Source organism: Amblyraja radiata, unplaced genomic scaffold (genome assembly GCF_010909765.2).
Source record: "Amblyraja radiata isolate CabotCenter1 unplaced genomic scaffold, sAmbRad1.1.pri scaffold_510_ctg1, whole genome shotgun sequence".
Lineage (NCBI taxonomy): Eukaryota > Metazoa > Chordata > Chondrichthyes > Rajiformes > Rajidae > Amblyraja > Amblyraja radiata.
The window spans coordinates 3,441-17,269 of NW_022630580.1; the positions used below are offsets into that span (position 1 = coordinate 3,441).

General features: G+C 47.8%; 2 long non-coding RNA genes across 2 annotated transcripts; one reads left to right on the forward strand and one right to left on the reverse strand.

Annotated features, from left to right (window-relative positions):
* Window positions 1–240: 240 nt before the first annotated feature.
* On the forward strand, window positions 241–5,967 carry LOC116970077. Its single transcript, XR_004411002.1, has 3 exons — window positions 241–314; window positions 2,704–2,796; window positions 5,932–5,967. It is a non-coding gene; the product is annotated as an uncharacterized LOC116970077 (long non-coding RNA).
* A 6,146-nt stretch (window positions 5,968–12,113) lies between these two features.
* LOC116970076 lies at window positions 12,114–13,281 on the reverse strand. The gene is made up of 4 exons (XR_004411001.1): window positions 13,053–13,281; window positions 12,727–12,897; window positions 12,409–12,576; window positions 12,114–12,232 (listed from the first exon to the last, which is right to left on the reverse strand). It is a non-coding gene; the product is annotated as an uncharacterized LOC116970076 (long non-coding RNA).
* Between the last annotated feature and the right edge of the window lie 548 nt (window positions 13,282–13,829).

Consider the following 13,829-nt stretch of genomic DNA (forward strand, 5'->3'; position numbering starts at 1 on the left):
AATAGGGGTGAAGCCATAGGCGGCCATCTTAACTACTGGCAGTTTCCCATTGAAGTCAATAGGAGTGAAGCCATAGGCGGCCATCTTAAATACTGGCAGTTTCCCATTGAAGTCAATAGGAGTGAAGCCATAGGCGGCCATCTTAAATACTGGCAGTTTCCCATTGAAGTCAATAGGAGTGAAGCCATAGGCGGCCATTTTAGGGACTGGCAGTCGGGCGGGGAGACTCGGGGCTGCTGTGGGGAGTGGGGCCCTACTGTCCAGACGGGCGGGGAGACTCAGGGCCGGGGAGCGAGGACATCAGATTGACATCCGTCCATTGGTGAGTATTTTGTCCACCCCTCCCCAGTGGACGGCTCTAATCTTGGGGAGAGACTTGGGTTAAATTCCCCCATTGAATGTGATTTTCTCTTATCTGTCAGCAACACATTGAATTTATTGTTGTGAGTAAATGTGTCCCAGTGATAGTTTGAAGCAGAAAAGTCATGTTGAGCAACAGCTGCTGCTGCTGTGTTTTGTCATTGGATGTGTTTCTGGAGATTCATGCTGCACATCCATCACACACACTTGTATAAACGTTGTAACCAACACTTGATGTGTTGAATGAGCTGAGCAGTCTGCTGGAGTCACAGCAAATGTTTTACACTTTCTAAATGGTTGAATGTTCAGGGAACTATTTCATAATGAAACCGTCAGCTTGCTATTTCTGGTATCAGATATTTTTGCTGATAAAACGTCCTCAATTGCCAGAGTAAAGGCCTTTCTGAGCCGCCTGTATGGAGAGTTGCACATTTTTATCGCCATCTGGTCATGTCAAGTCAAGAGAGTTTATTGTCATTTGATCCAGATAGGACAATGAAATTCTTGCTTAGCAGCAGCACAACAGAATATTGTCGGCATAAATACAGATCAGTGTGTCCATATACCATAGAATATATATATATATATATATACACACATAAATAAACAGATAAAGTGCAATAGGCTACGTTTTGCCATTGAATGTGTTGGTGGAGATTCATGTTGCACAATGACACAGATCTATACATTTGTAAAGTAAATGTTGGAATTTGTTTCAGTTACTAAATGGCCCAACGTTCACGGTAATTATTTATAATGATATTGGGGCGTCAGATGTTGAACATGTTATTCCAGTTTTCATTTATTTTTGGCCAGCAACTTCCTCTTGCCAGAGTAAAGGAGTGTTGCTCGTTTTTATCACCCTCTGGTCACAGCGGAGAGAGTGATCCCAGGAGACGGTGCAGCAGAATGGTAACAAGAGGAAAATATATTTTGAGGATTTGTAGCATGGAAGGCATTTTGTACAGATTTGAATAATGAAATGAGAACTAACGAGTTGGGACTGTCTGTCAGGTATGTGAGTGGAAGTACGGCATTTACACAAATCTATTGACCAGGATAACATGTGACTTTTGTAACTTTTTTTGGGTATGGAAATTTAAAGAAACATTCCTCAAATTAGTAGAGGGCATCGGTGTTGATAGACCAGTCCAGTTTGTTATCCAGGTGCACTCCCAGATATTTATATGTCTGCACCATCTCAATGTCCACACCTGCAGTGTTAACCGGCTGAAGGGGGAGCTTGGACCTGCCAAACTTAACCACCATCTCTTTGGTCTTGGTTTCAGTATAGGAGTAAAGAGGTTCTTCTGCAGTTGTAATGGGCTCTGGTGAGACCAGATCTGGAGTATTGTGTACAGTTTTGGTCTCCTAATTTGAGGAAGGACATTCTTGTGATTGAGGCAGTGCAGCATAGGTTCATGAGATTGATCCCTGGGATGGCGGGACTGTCATATGAGGAAAGATTAAAAAGACTAGGCTTGTATTTGTTGGAGTTTAGGATGAGGGGAGATCTTATAGAAACATATAAAATTATAAAAGGACTGGACAAGCTAGATGCAGGAAAAATGTTCCCAATGTTGGGTGAGTCCAGAACCAGGGTGGGGGGTGGGTGAGTGTGGGGGGGGGGGGGTGAGTGTGGGGGTGGTGGGTGAGTGTGGGGGTGGAGGGTGAGTGGGGGGTGGGTGAGTGTGGGGGGGGGTGGGTGAGTGTGGGGGGGGGGGGTGGGTGAGTGAGGGGGGGGTGGGTGAGTGTGGGGGGGGTGGGTGAGTGAGGGGGGGTGGGTGAGTGGGGGTGGGTGAGTGTGGGGGGGGTGGTGGGTGAGTGTGGGGGGGGGGGTGGTTGATGAGGGTGGGGGGTGGGGGGGGGGGTGAGTGTGGGGGTGGGTGAGTGTGGGGGGGGGGGGTGGTGGCATAAGTGTCATATTCCTGCTCCTAATAGGTTCATTTAGTGTTCCAAATAAACCTAATTTCTAGAGCTAACCAGACTACGAGTTCCCCCATCTTATTTCCTGCAAAGATACTTTGCCATTAGTGCTGTCTCCAACGTATGTTTGTTCCATTGATTTAGGGGCTTTGATAAGATAAGCATGTGTTGGAGGGACTGAATCAGTCTGAAGAAGGGTCTTGACCTGAAACGTCACCCGTTTAAAAAAAACGCTTCTCTCCAGAGGTGCTGCTTGTCCCGTTGAGTTACTCCAGCATTTTGTGTCAATCTGTGATTTAAACCAACATCTGCAGTTCTGTCCTACACACTGGACAGCGTGTGATGTCATCAGCTGAAAGTGTTGTCCTGCTCCTTGCAATTGTTGTCTAATACCGGCTTTGAATCTGTGTATTACAGAGCAGCGGGACGTGTGAATGGCATTCACCACCATGACTGATGGAGCGGACCAGGGAGGAGATCCAGTGGCCTCGACAACGAGGACAGACGACGGTGTGTTGCAGAATTACGCCAGATATAAATGCCATATTTCAATATTTCCCGCGTCCAGGCAGGTTCACCTGGCAGGACAGGCAGAGTTGAGCTGGGTTTAGGGCTGTTTCTCCGTGCTGGCTGTGGGCCTGGGGGTACAGCTCGTGTCTGACTGCCGACCTCTCTGGCCACCCATGGGGGGGGGGAGTGGGCACTCGGGACAGCGCCGGAGACCCGGCTGGGATCGATCCTGCCTGCGGATGAGGTGCAGATCTGTGCCACGTCTCCCTCCTCCAATCACCGTGCTCTATCTTCAGTCCCACCCCAACTGCCTCGCGGAAAGCGGCCATTTTAAAATCGGATCACAAAAACTTGGGGGGGGGGGATGTTCCCCACCTCTCAAAACATGGCGGGGACGTGTCCCCTCTGGCTCCCCCAGGTTATCCGCCCCTGCGAACAATGGATCAGATTGCCTGACCTGCAGCACATACGGGGAGAGGGAATAGGGAATCAACGGAAGGCCGAGAGACCCGAGCCGGAGAGAGTACAGGAATGATAGGGCAGGTCTGTCTGCATTAGGGTCATTTGATTGGTATAAAGACTGTCTGGGAGCAGCTACTAGAGGGGAACAAACATGTGATGATTAGAGGTTTTTATAAGTGAGAGAACTGTTCAGACTCAGCGTGACAATTAGCGGAAGAAGCAAAGAAGTTAAATTTTGTGAGCCTTGGTGACCAAAGGATGTTGAAGGTCTGATGAGTGAATGTTTGTCAGGGATGGGAAACTACTCCCAGTGAGTTGTTAGAGGTTTAATGGGGAAATGAGAGAGAACCAGGGAATTAGGAATGTCAAAATAGGCCTGAACCGGAAAGGATTGATTGTCGTTGGGGAGAGAATGCGGAAAGTGGTGGGAGCCTGGCATGGGAAAGTTGAATATGGATGAGGTGGTGAGGGGGGTGTTGATTGTCAGATGGTTAGAGATGAAACCCGGACTAAAATGAGACTCAAGGGAAAACGAGTCAAAGGTCTTGTTACGCGGCAAGTTGTTTGAATGACGTGAAATGTAAAGCCAGTGGAGAGATTTGGGTGGAATGGTTGTGGAAATTTACGGATGGGGAATAGGTTATATATTGGGATAAGGAGAGAAGGGAAGGGACTAGGAAGTATTGAAAGAGGTTGGAAAATTCTATGTAAACTGGTACACTGCAGTACAAGAACAGACCCTTCATGCTGTCTGTGCCCAACATGATGCCAGGTTAAACTAATCTGCTCAGGTGAAGTTTGCAGGATAAGTGGGAGATCGATCGATCGTCTCCGTGGAGTCAATAAACTGAATACCCTGTTTCTATTGTGTAACTTTCAAATCAATATTCCCAGATTCCCTGTATATCCACGGCCCTATCTCAAAGCTCTTCAATGCCATTCTCTCACCAGCATCCACCATCAGCCTTGACAGGGAGATGCCCTTCAGATTCTGGGCAGGTACATGGGCAAGAAAGGTTTGGAATGATAATGGCAAACATGGACAAATAGGGCTGGCTCAGATAGGGCAGGTTGGTCGACACGTCTGGATGAAGCATCCCTGTCTGTGTGGTGTGACTTTGTCATTCTGCCACGTAGCAACAGAGAAATAATCTGAAATGTCTACATTAGAAAGAAAGTTGAAAACAAACCGTTAATATTATCACATTATATCATTACGATTACAGGATGCAAGAGACGTGTTTGAAGTAACAAGGCAAAATGGAAAATAATAGGTATATCAACAAAGGTAGATAGAGCACAGTAATCTACGGAACAGGAAAGGTATTTACGGTCCACAATGTCCATGCGGACCAATGCCAAATAAAACTCATCTCCACTGCCTTCACATAATCCATATTTTTCCATTCCCTGCATATCAAAAAGCTTCAATACCACTATGGTACAGTATATGCCCCGACCACCACACCTGGCAGCGTGTTCCAGGCACCCACCATCCTCTGTATAAATAACTTCACCCGCACATCTCCTTTGAATTCCACCCCTTTCAGCTTAAAGCTGTGCACCCCAGTGATGCCACAGACCCCCAGCCACAAGAACAACCCTCTGTCTTCTCAGTAAACTGGTTCTGAATTTATAGAACCACGTTGCTGTGAATCGTGTGCATTTTTATTATGATGTTATCAGTCTACTGAAAGATTCTTCCATTGGTGAGTTGTGGCCTGTGTGGGGACACAGTCCTTATTTTTACAAACTATTTCATTGCGGACGTTGGACGTTTTCTCTGAAACTGTATCGCTACATGCTGAGAAAACTATATTCAGCACTCTCTTCACTCTACCTGCTGTACTTGTGCTTGGCTTGGTCGTATTTATGTATAATATTACCTGATTAGATTGGACAGCATGCAAACAAAATATTGTCACTGTTTCTCAGTACATGTGACAATAATAAGTGTGGGCACAGTAGTGCAGCTGGTAGAACCGCTGGCTCACGGCACCGGAGACTCTGGTTCGTTCTAACCACGGCCACTGTTTATGTGGAGTTTGCACGTTTTTCTTATGACAGCGTGTGTTTCCTCCCACATCCCTATGGCATGCTGGCATGAACATCAATTGCCCTCTGTAAATGTGCCCCTAATATGCAGAACGTGAGATAACATAAAACTAGTGTGAGCGGGTGATGGATTGATGATTGGCATGGACTCGCTGGGCCGAAGGGCCTGTTTGCATACTGTGCCTCTGAACTCTGAATGCTAAAGCTAAAGTGTGAGAATAAGTCGCGTTTAATGTCGCAACGGTGTATTCTGTCAAAATGTGTTGACATTGTGTCCATCCAGAATCAAGAAGAGAATGCACCCGTGGGATTGAACAGTGGGAGAGGGACAATTGTTGTGAGTCAGCGCATTGTTTAGATGCCGCAGGGAATAAGTTACAGCAACAGCCTGGGGACCATTGTCAGGGCAAGTCGAGGATCACAGCCGGGACTCCCTCCCTCCGTGCAGGGTGCGGGTAGATCCGGCGCGTGGCCTGACAGCAACCCGCTGATCGGAGCGCCTCATCTCCGTCATGTGGTCTGCCTTATAGCAGAGTGGGGTGGTGACACTCCAAGTGCAGCTATTGCTGGAAGAAAACAGACAACCCTTGATAATTCCATTATTTTTATTCATCACAGCTCCTCCAATGTCTTCGATGACAGAGCTCCTGGAAAGGTGTGATGATTCGCAGCGGCTGGAATGAACAAATCATTACCGCAAGAGGCTGGAAGCGGCAATTCAAGAGGCTTGGAGAATGTCGTCTTCATTCTAGCATACGAGAGATATTTCAGTGAGCAAGAATACAAGAGTCCACGGGTGGTTTTAAACTGAATAAGGGGGGTGGGATGTCAAATGGGATAGTCGATGATGGAAGTAAAGGGAAAGGGTTTCTTAAATGTGTGAGCGAAGAGACAGAGGGGTGGAAAATGAGGGTAGAAGCAATAGGTAGCAAGGTGAAAAATAAAAGTGGCAGGCAGACAAATCCAGGGCAAAAATCAAAAAGGGCCACTTTTCAACATATTTGTATAAGGAGTAAGAGGGTTGTAAAAACAAGCCTGAAGGATTTGTGTCTCAATGCAAGGAGCATTTTTTAATTAGGTGGATGAGTTGAATGTGCAGATAGCTATTGACTATGATATAGTTGGGATCACGGAGACATGGCTCCAGGATGACCAAGGGTGGGAGCTGAACATCCAGGGATATTCAATATTCAGGAGGGATAGACAGAACGGAAAAGGAGGTGGGGTAGCGTTGCTGGTTAGAGGAGATTAACGCAATAGAAAGGAAGGACATTAGCTTGGAGGATGTGGAATCGATATGGGTAGAGCTGCGAAACACTAAGGGGCAGAAAACGCTAGTGGGTGTTGTGTACAGGCCACCTAACAGTAGTAGCGGAGTTGAGGATGGCATCAAACAGGAAATTAGAAATGCGTGCAACAAAGGTAAAACAGTTATAATGGGTGACTTCAATCTACATATAGATTGGGTGAATCAAATTGGCAGGGGTGCTGAGGAAGAGGATTTCTTGGAATGTATGCGGGATAGTTTTCTAAACCAACATGTAGAGGAACCAATGAGAGAGCAGGCTATTCTAGACTGGGTATTGAGTAATGAGGAAGGGTTAGTTAACAGTCTTGTTGTGCGTGGCCCCTTGGGCAAGAGTGACCATAATATGGTTGAGTTCTTCATTAGGATGGAGAGTGACATAATTAATTCAGAAACAAGGGTTCTAAACTAAAAGAAAGGTAACTTTGAGGGTATGAGACGTGATTTGGCCAAGATAGACTGGCGATTGATTCTTAAAGGGTTGACGGTGGATAGGCAATGGAAGGCATTTAAAGACTGCATGGATGAACTACAACAATTGTTCATCTCAGTTTGGCAAAAGAAAAATCAGGGAAGGTAGTGCATCCGTGGATAACAAGGGAAATCAGGGATAGTATCAAAACAAAAGATGAAGCATACAAATTAGCCAGAAAAAGCCGCCTACCAGAGGACAGGGAGAAATTCAGAGCCCTGCAGAGGAGTATAAAGGGCTTAATTCGGAATGGGAAAATAGATTATGAAAGAAAACTGTCAGGGAACATAAAAACTGACTGCAAAAGTTTTTATAGATATGTGAAGAGAAAAAGATTAGTTAAAACAAATGTAGGTCCCTTGCAGTCAGAAACAGGTGAATTGATCATGGAGAACAAGTACATGGCAGACCAATTGAATACCTACTTTGGTTCTGTCTTCACTAAGGGAGACATAAATAATCTTCCGGAAATAGCAGGGGACCGCGGGTCAAATGAGATGGAGGAACTGAGTGAAATCCAGGTTAGCCGGGAAGTGGTGTTAGGTAAATTGAATAGATTAAAGGCCGATAAATCCCCAGGGCCAAATAGGTTGCATCCCAGAGTACTTAAGGAAGTAGCTCCAGAAATAGTGGATGCATTAGTAATAATCTTTCAAAACTCTTTAGATTCTGGATTAGTTCCTGAGGATTGGAGGGTAGCTAATGTAACCCCACTTTTTAAAAAGGGAGGGAGAGAAAACGGGGAATTACAGACCAGTTAGTCTAACATCTGTAGTGGGGAAACTGCTAGAATCAGTTATTAAAGATGGGATAGCAGCACATTTGGAAAGTGGTGAAATCATTGGACAAAGTCAGCATGGATTTATGAAAGGTAAATCATGTCTGACGAATCTAATAGAATCTTTCGAGGATGTAACTAGTAGAGTGGATAGGGGAGAACCAGTGGATGTGTTATATCTGGAATTTTAGAAGGCTTTCGACAGCGTCCACATAAGAGATTAGTATACAAACTTAAAGCACACGGTATTGGGGGTTCAGTATTGATGTGGATAGAGTACTGGCTGGCAGATAGGAAGCAAAGAGTAGGAGTAAACGGGTCCTTTTCAGAATGGCAGGCAGTGACTAGTGGGGTACCGCAAGGCTCATGCTGGGACCCCAGCTATTTACAATATATATTAATGATTTGGACGAGGGAAGTGAATGCATCATCTCCAAGTTTGCGGATGACACGAAGCTGGGGGGCAGTGTTAGCTGTGTGGAGGATGCTAGGAGGCTGCAAGGTGACTTGAATAGGATGGGTGAGTGGGCAAATGCATGGCAGATGCAGTATAATGTGGATAAATGTGAGGTTATCCACTTTGGTGGCAAAAACAGGAAAGTAGACTATTATCTGAATGGTGGCCGATTAGGAAAAGGGGAGATGCAATGAGACCTGGGTGTCATGGTACACCAGTCATTAAAAGTAGGCATGCAGGTGCAGCAGGCAGTGAAGAAAGCGAATGGTATGTTAGCTTTCATAGCAAAAGGATTTGAGTTTAGGAGCAGGGAGGTTCTACTGCAGTTGTACAGGGCCTTCGTGAGACCACACCTGGAGTGTTGCGTACAGTTTTGGTCTCTTAATCTGAGGAAAGACATCCTTGCCACAGAGGGAGTACGGAGAAGGTTCACCAGACTGTTTCCTGGGATGTCAGGACTTTCATATGAAGAAAGACTGCATAGACTCGGCTTGTACTCGCTAGAATTTAGAAGATTGAGGGGGGATCTTATAGAAACTTACAAAATTCTTAAGGGGTTGGACAGGCTAGATGCAGGAAGATTGTTCCCGATGTTGGGGAAGTCCAGAACAAGGGGTCACAGTTTAAGGATAAGGGGGAAATCATTTAGGACCGAGATGAGGAAAACATTTATGACACAGAGGTGAATCTCTGGAATTCCCTGCCACAGAAGGTAGTTGAAGCCATATCATTGGCTATATTTAAGAGGGAGTTGGATGTGGCCCTTGTGGCTAAAGGGATCAGGGGGTATGGAGAGAAGGCAGGTACAGGATACTGAGTTGGATGATCAGCCATGATCATATTGAATGGAGGTGCAGGCTCGAAGGGCCGAATGGCCTACTCCTGCACCTATTTTCTATGTTTCTATGTTACAAGGTAGGGAGAGTAATGGATGAGTGGGTAACTTCAGCTGATACACAAATGTGTTGAAGCACAAATATTGTGGGCCGAAGGGTTCATTCTTGTGCTGTACTGCTTATATTGAGTCGAGTTGTACGCACGTCAAGGTACAACACATGTTTATTAATGTCCACTCACAGCATTCATCTGCATGGTGTTACAGTAACTAGCAGATACTTACACTAATGACCAATACACATAATATGACATAATGTCCGAGCAAAGATACTATAAACATAGTAAACACAAATTGTTCCCCCGCAAGGTACACAAAAATGCTGGAGAACCTCAGCGGGTGCAGCAGCATCTATGGAGCGAAGGAAATAGGCGACGTTTCGGGCCGAAACCCTTCTTCAGACTCATGGGGGGTGGGGGGGAGAAGGAAGGAAAAAGGGAGGAGGAGGAGCCCGAGGGCGGGGGGGATGGGAGGAGACAGCTCGAGGGTTAAGGAAGGGGAGGAGACAGCAAGGGCTAGCAAAATTGGGATAATTCAATGTTCATGCCAACCGGACGTTCCACACCAGGGCATCGGAAATGTCCTCGTTCTTCAGGGAACGGGGATTCCCCTCCGGCACCATAGATGAGGCTCGCACCAGGGTCTCATCCATACCCCGCAACACTGCTCTCTCTCCCCATCCCCGCACTCGCAACAAGGGCAGAGTCCCCCTAGTCCTCACCTTTCACCCCGCCAGCCAGCAAATACAACAAATAATCCTCCGCCATTTCCGCCACCTCCAACGTGACCCCACCACTCGCCACATCTTCCCATCTCCCCCTATGTCTGCCTTCCGCAAAGACTGCTCCCTCCGCAACTCCCTTGTCAAATCTTCCCTTCCCTCCCGTACCACCCCCTCCCCGGGCACTTTCCGTTGCAACCGCAAGAAAAGCAACACCTGTCCCTTCACCTCCCCCCTCGACTCCATTCAAGGACCCAAGCAGTCGTTCCAGGTACGACAAAGGTTCAATTGTATCTCCTCCAACCTCATCTACTGCATCCGCTGCTCTAGATGTCAGCTGATTTACATCGGTGAGACCAAGCGGAGGTTGGGCGATCGTTTCGCCGAACACCTCCGCTCAGTCCGCAATAACCTACCTAAACTCCCGGTGGCTCAGCCCTTCAACTCCCCCTCCCATTCCCAATCCAACCTCTCTGTCCTGGGTCTCCTCCATTGTCAGAGTGAGCAACACCGGAAATTGGAGGAACAGCACCTCATATTCCGCCTAGGTTGCTTGCATGGCATGAACATTGAATTATCCCAATTTTGCTAGCCCTTGCTGTCTCCTCCCCTTCCTTAACCCTCGAGCTGTCTCCTCCCATCCCCCCGCCCTCGGGCTCCTCCTCCTCCCTTTTTCCTTCCTTCTCCCCCCCACCCCCCATCAGTCTGAAGAAGGGTTTCGGCCCGAAACGTCGCCTATTTCCTTCGCTCCATAGATGCTGCTGCACCCGCTGAGTTTCTCCAGCATTTTTGTGTACCTTCGATCTACCAGCATCTGCAGTTCCTTCTTGAACACTTGTTCCCCCGCAACCCTGATTACACTGCGAGAGGCATAACTGAAGTCGGGTCGGGCCTACTGAAATGGCGGAAGTTACGCTCCGTTGCGTACTACACGTCAGTCCATTGGATTTTGCAGGAGTGGTCTATCTTGCTCCACTCTAGTATCTTTGCTAATTACTTAAGCAGACTTCTGATAATATAAACCGCATAGTAGGCGGAGCTTCTACTAACAAGCACTACAATTGGTTAGTAAGAAGTAACCAATCTACACTTCTCTCTAATTACAGCGCAGTCACAAAGAATATCCCGTACAGTGGTGGTGAGTTTCTCAAACACGCCATTATATTCAGGATGTGGTGCAATACACTGACACAACTCAAAGCGTTTCAATGATTCACCCCCTTTCCCTGAAGATTGAGGACATCTCCGATGACCTGGTCTGGAATCCACCAGAATCATGTTTAATCTTCTACGACAAATGGATACAGTTGTCACCATCAACCCGCAGCAAGAGCGGGGACCGCTGATGATAAAGTCACATCCGGGATCCTGCAGGTCCCCCCCCCCCCGCTGCAATTCCTCCGTTCCCCACTGGAGGGCAGGCAAACAGGCAGCACCAGATATCCGGCATCAGCAGCAGCGCCGCGTACCCGGGTCACGTGACAGCAGGCAGGGTCGCCTTTGGCGTCACCGGCCGGCCGGCCCGGGAAGTGTCGGGGTTTAGTTCAATTTGAAGTTTATTGTCATGTGTCCCTGACAGGACAATGAAATTCTTGCTTTGCTTCAGCACACAGAACATAATAGGCATGGACTACAAAACACATGAATAAATAAGCTGATAAAGTGCAAATAACAAATAATGGGCTATTAATGTTCAGAGTTTTGTCCGAGCCAGGTTTAATTGCCTGATGGCTGTGGGGAAGTAACTATTCCTGCACCTGGTTGTTGTAGTCTTCAGGCTCCTGTACCTTCTACCTGAAGGTAGCAGGGAGATGAGTGTGTGGCCAGGATGGTGTGGGTCTTTTGGATGATACTGCCAGCCTTTTTGAGGCAGCGACTGCGATAAATCCCCTCGATGGAAGGAAGGTCAGAGCCGATGATGGGCTGGGCAGTGTTTACTACTTTTTGTAGTCTCTTCCTCTCCAGGGCGCTCAAGTTGCCGAACCAAGCCACGATGCAACCGGTCAGCATGCTCTCTACTGTGCACCTGTAGAAGTTAGAGAGAGTCCTCCTTGACAAACCGACTCTCCGTAATCTTCTCAGGAAGTAGAGGCGCTGATGTGCTTTCTTGATAATTGCATTAGTGTTCTCGGACCAGAAAAGAAGGGGAGGGCGGGGAATTTGCCAACAATATTCTGGTCCCCAGGGCGGTGACGTTTAAACCACGAGATGTTCACACGGTCACACTCAGTCCGGGTTCCTGCAGTGACCTAAGTTCCTTCTCCCCGGACTGAACTTATTCCCCTCCAGCCTGAAACAAGTCGAGTAATAAAGAGGAAATAAACAGATGAAACAACAGTGTCAATAACAGGGACTGAGGTTAATATTTCATCAACATTTACAGAACAAAATCACAGGAGAAAGAAGCCCGCAGATGGATGGATCCCCTGATATTTTATCACATTAAACATTAACACAAACACTCACATGATCTGCTTCAGACTCGGATGGTTCAGTATGAGGTGGCGAAGAGTGGGGACAGATCGGTCTGTGAGGGAGTTGTATCTCAGCTCCAGCTCCGTCAGTGAGCGGTTTGTACTGAGAGCGGAGACGAGATCCTCGGCTCCAGAATCTGTGAGACCGACACGGCTCAGCCTGGAGATGAGAGTGAGGGTGAGGGACACAGAGACAGGAGATGGTGCAAATTCCCAGTGTTTATTAGTGACACAATTACTGATAATATTAGTGTTCAATGTCAGACACCCAGTGAGTGTAAACACAATCTCTCACAGTCTGGGACATTACCACAGTCTCTGTATTTTACAGTCCGGGTTCCTCAGAGCCGCAGACACCAGTTTCACTCCAGAATCTCCAAGTTTATTATCACTCAGCCACAGCCACGTCACCGTGTGGTTTGTACTGAGAGCGGAGACGAGATCCTCGGCTCCAGAATCTGTGAGACCGACACTGTACAGCCTGGAGATGAGAGAGAGTGAGGGTGAGGGACACAGAGAGACAGGAGACGGTGCAAATCACCAGTGTTTATCAGTGACACAATTACTGATCATGTTAATGTTCAGTGTCAAACACCCAGTGACTGTAAACACAATCTCTCACAGTCTAGGACTTACCTCAGTCTCTGTATTTTACAGTCCGGGTTCCTCAGAGCCGCAGACACCAGTTTCACTCCAGAATCTCCCAGGTCGTTGCCTCCCAGTCTAAACACAAACAGACAGAGTAAGAAACAAACGGATACAAACCCCGGCGAGGCTGAGATAGATAACTTCTCCCAAACGGATATTTATGGAAACACCTCAGCACATTATTGAACAACACCAGTAGCATGTCAGTTTTTTTCTATTTTTTCGTTTTTTTAGTGTGTTTAAATGTATGTTTTTAACGTCTCTGTGTGTCTTGTGTGGGGGGGGGGGGGGGGGGGGTAAGGGGGAAACCGTTTTGGTCGCCTCCTCCACGGAGAGGCAACTTTTAGCATGTCGCCTCCACCGTGGCCTAACATCGAGGATCGGTGCGGCCTTTCCTGGGGACGCGCCCGGGGCTTCAGCAGCGTGGACACTCGGCGTAGAGCGGGCAAGCCCTCGCCGGGGGTCGCCGGAGGGGGGTGCTCTGTTCGCTGGCCCGCGGCAGCCTGATGCCGCAGTCTGTGGAGCTCCAGCTGGCACAGCGTCCGCAGCATGGGATCCCTCGTTGAGGACGCAGGAGAAGAAGAGCTCCGACCGCAGGCCTGCGGCCTACTTCTACCGCGGGCGCGGCGGGGACTTACCATCAGGAGCGTGGTCCCACGCCGGGGATCCCTGGAGAGGAGCATCGACCGCTGGCCCTGCGGTCTGCTGCGGCGCGGCGGGAACTTTAAATCTCCGACCGCCAGCCTGCGGCCTGCACTAACCTGA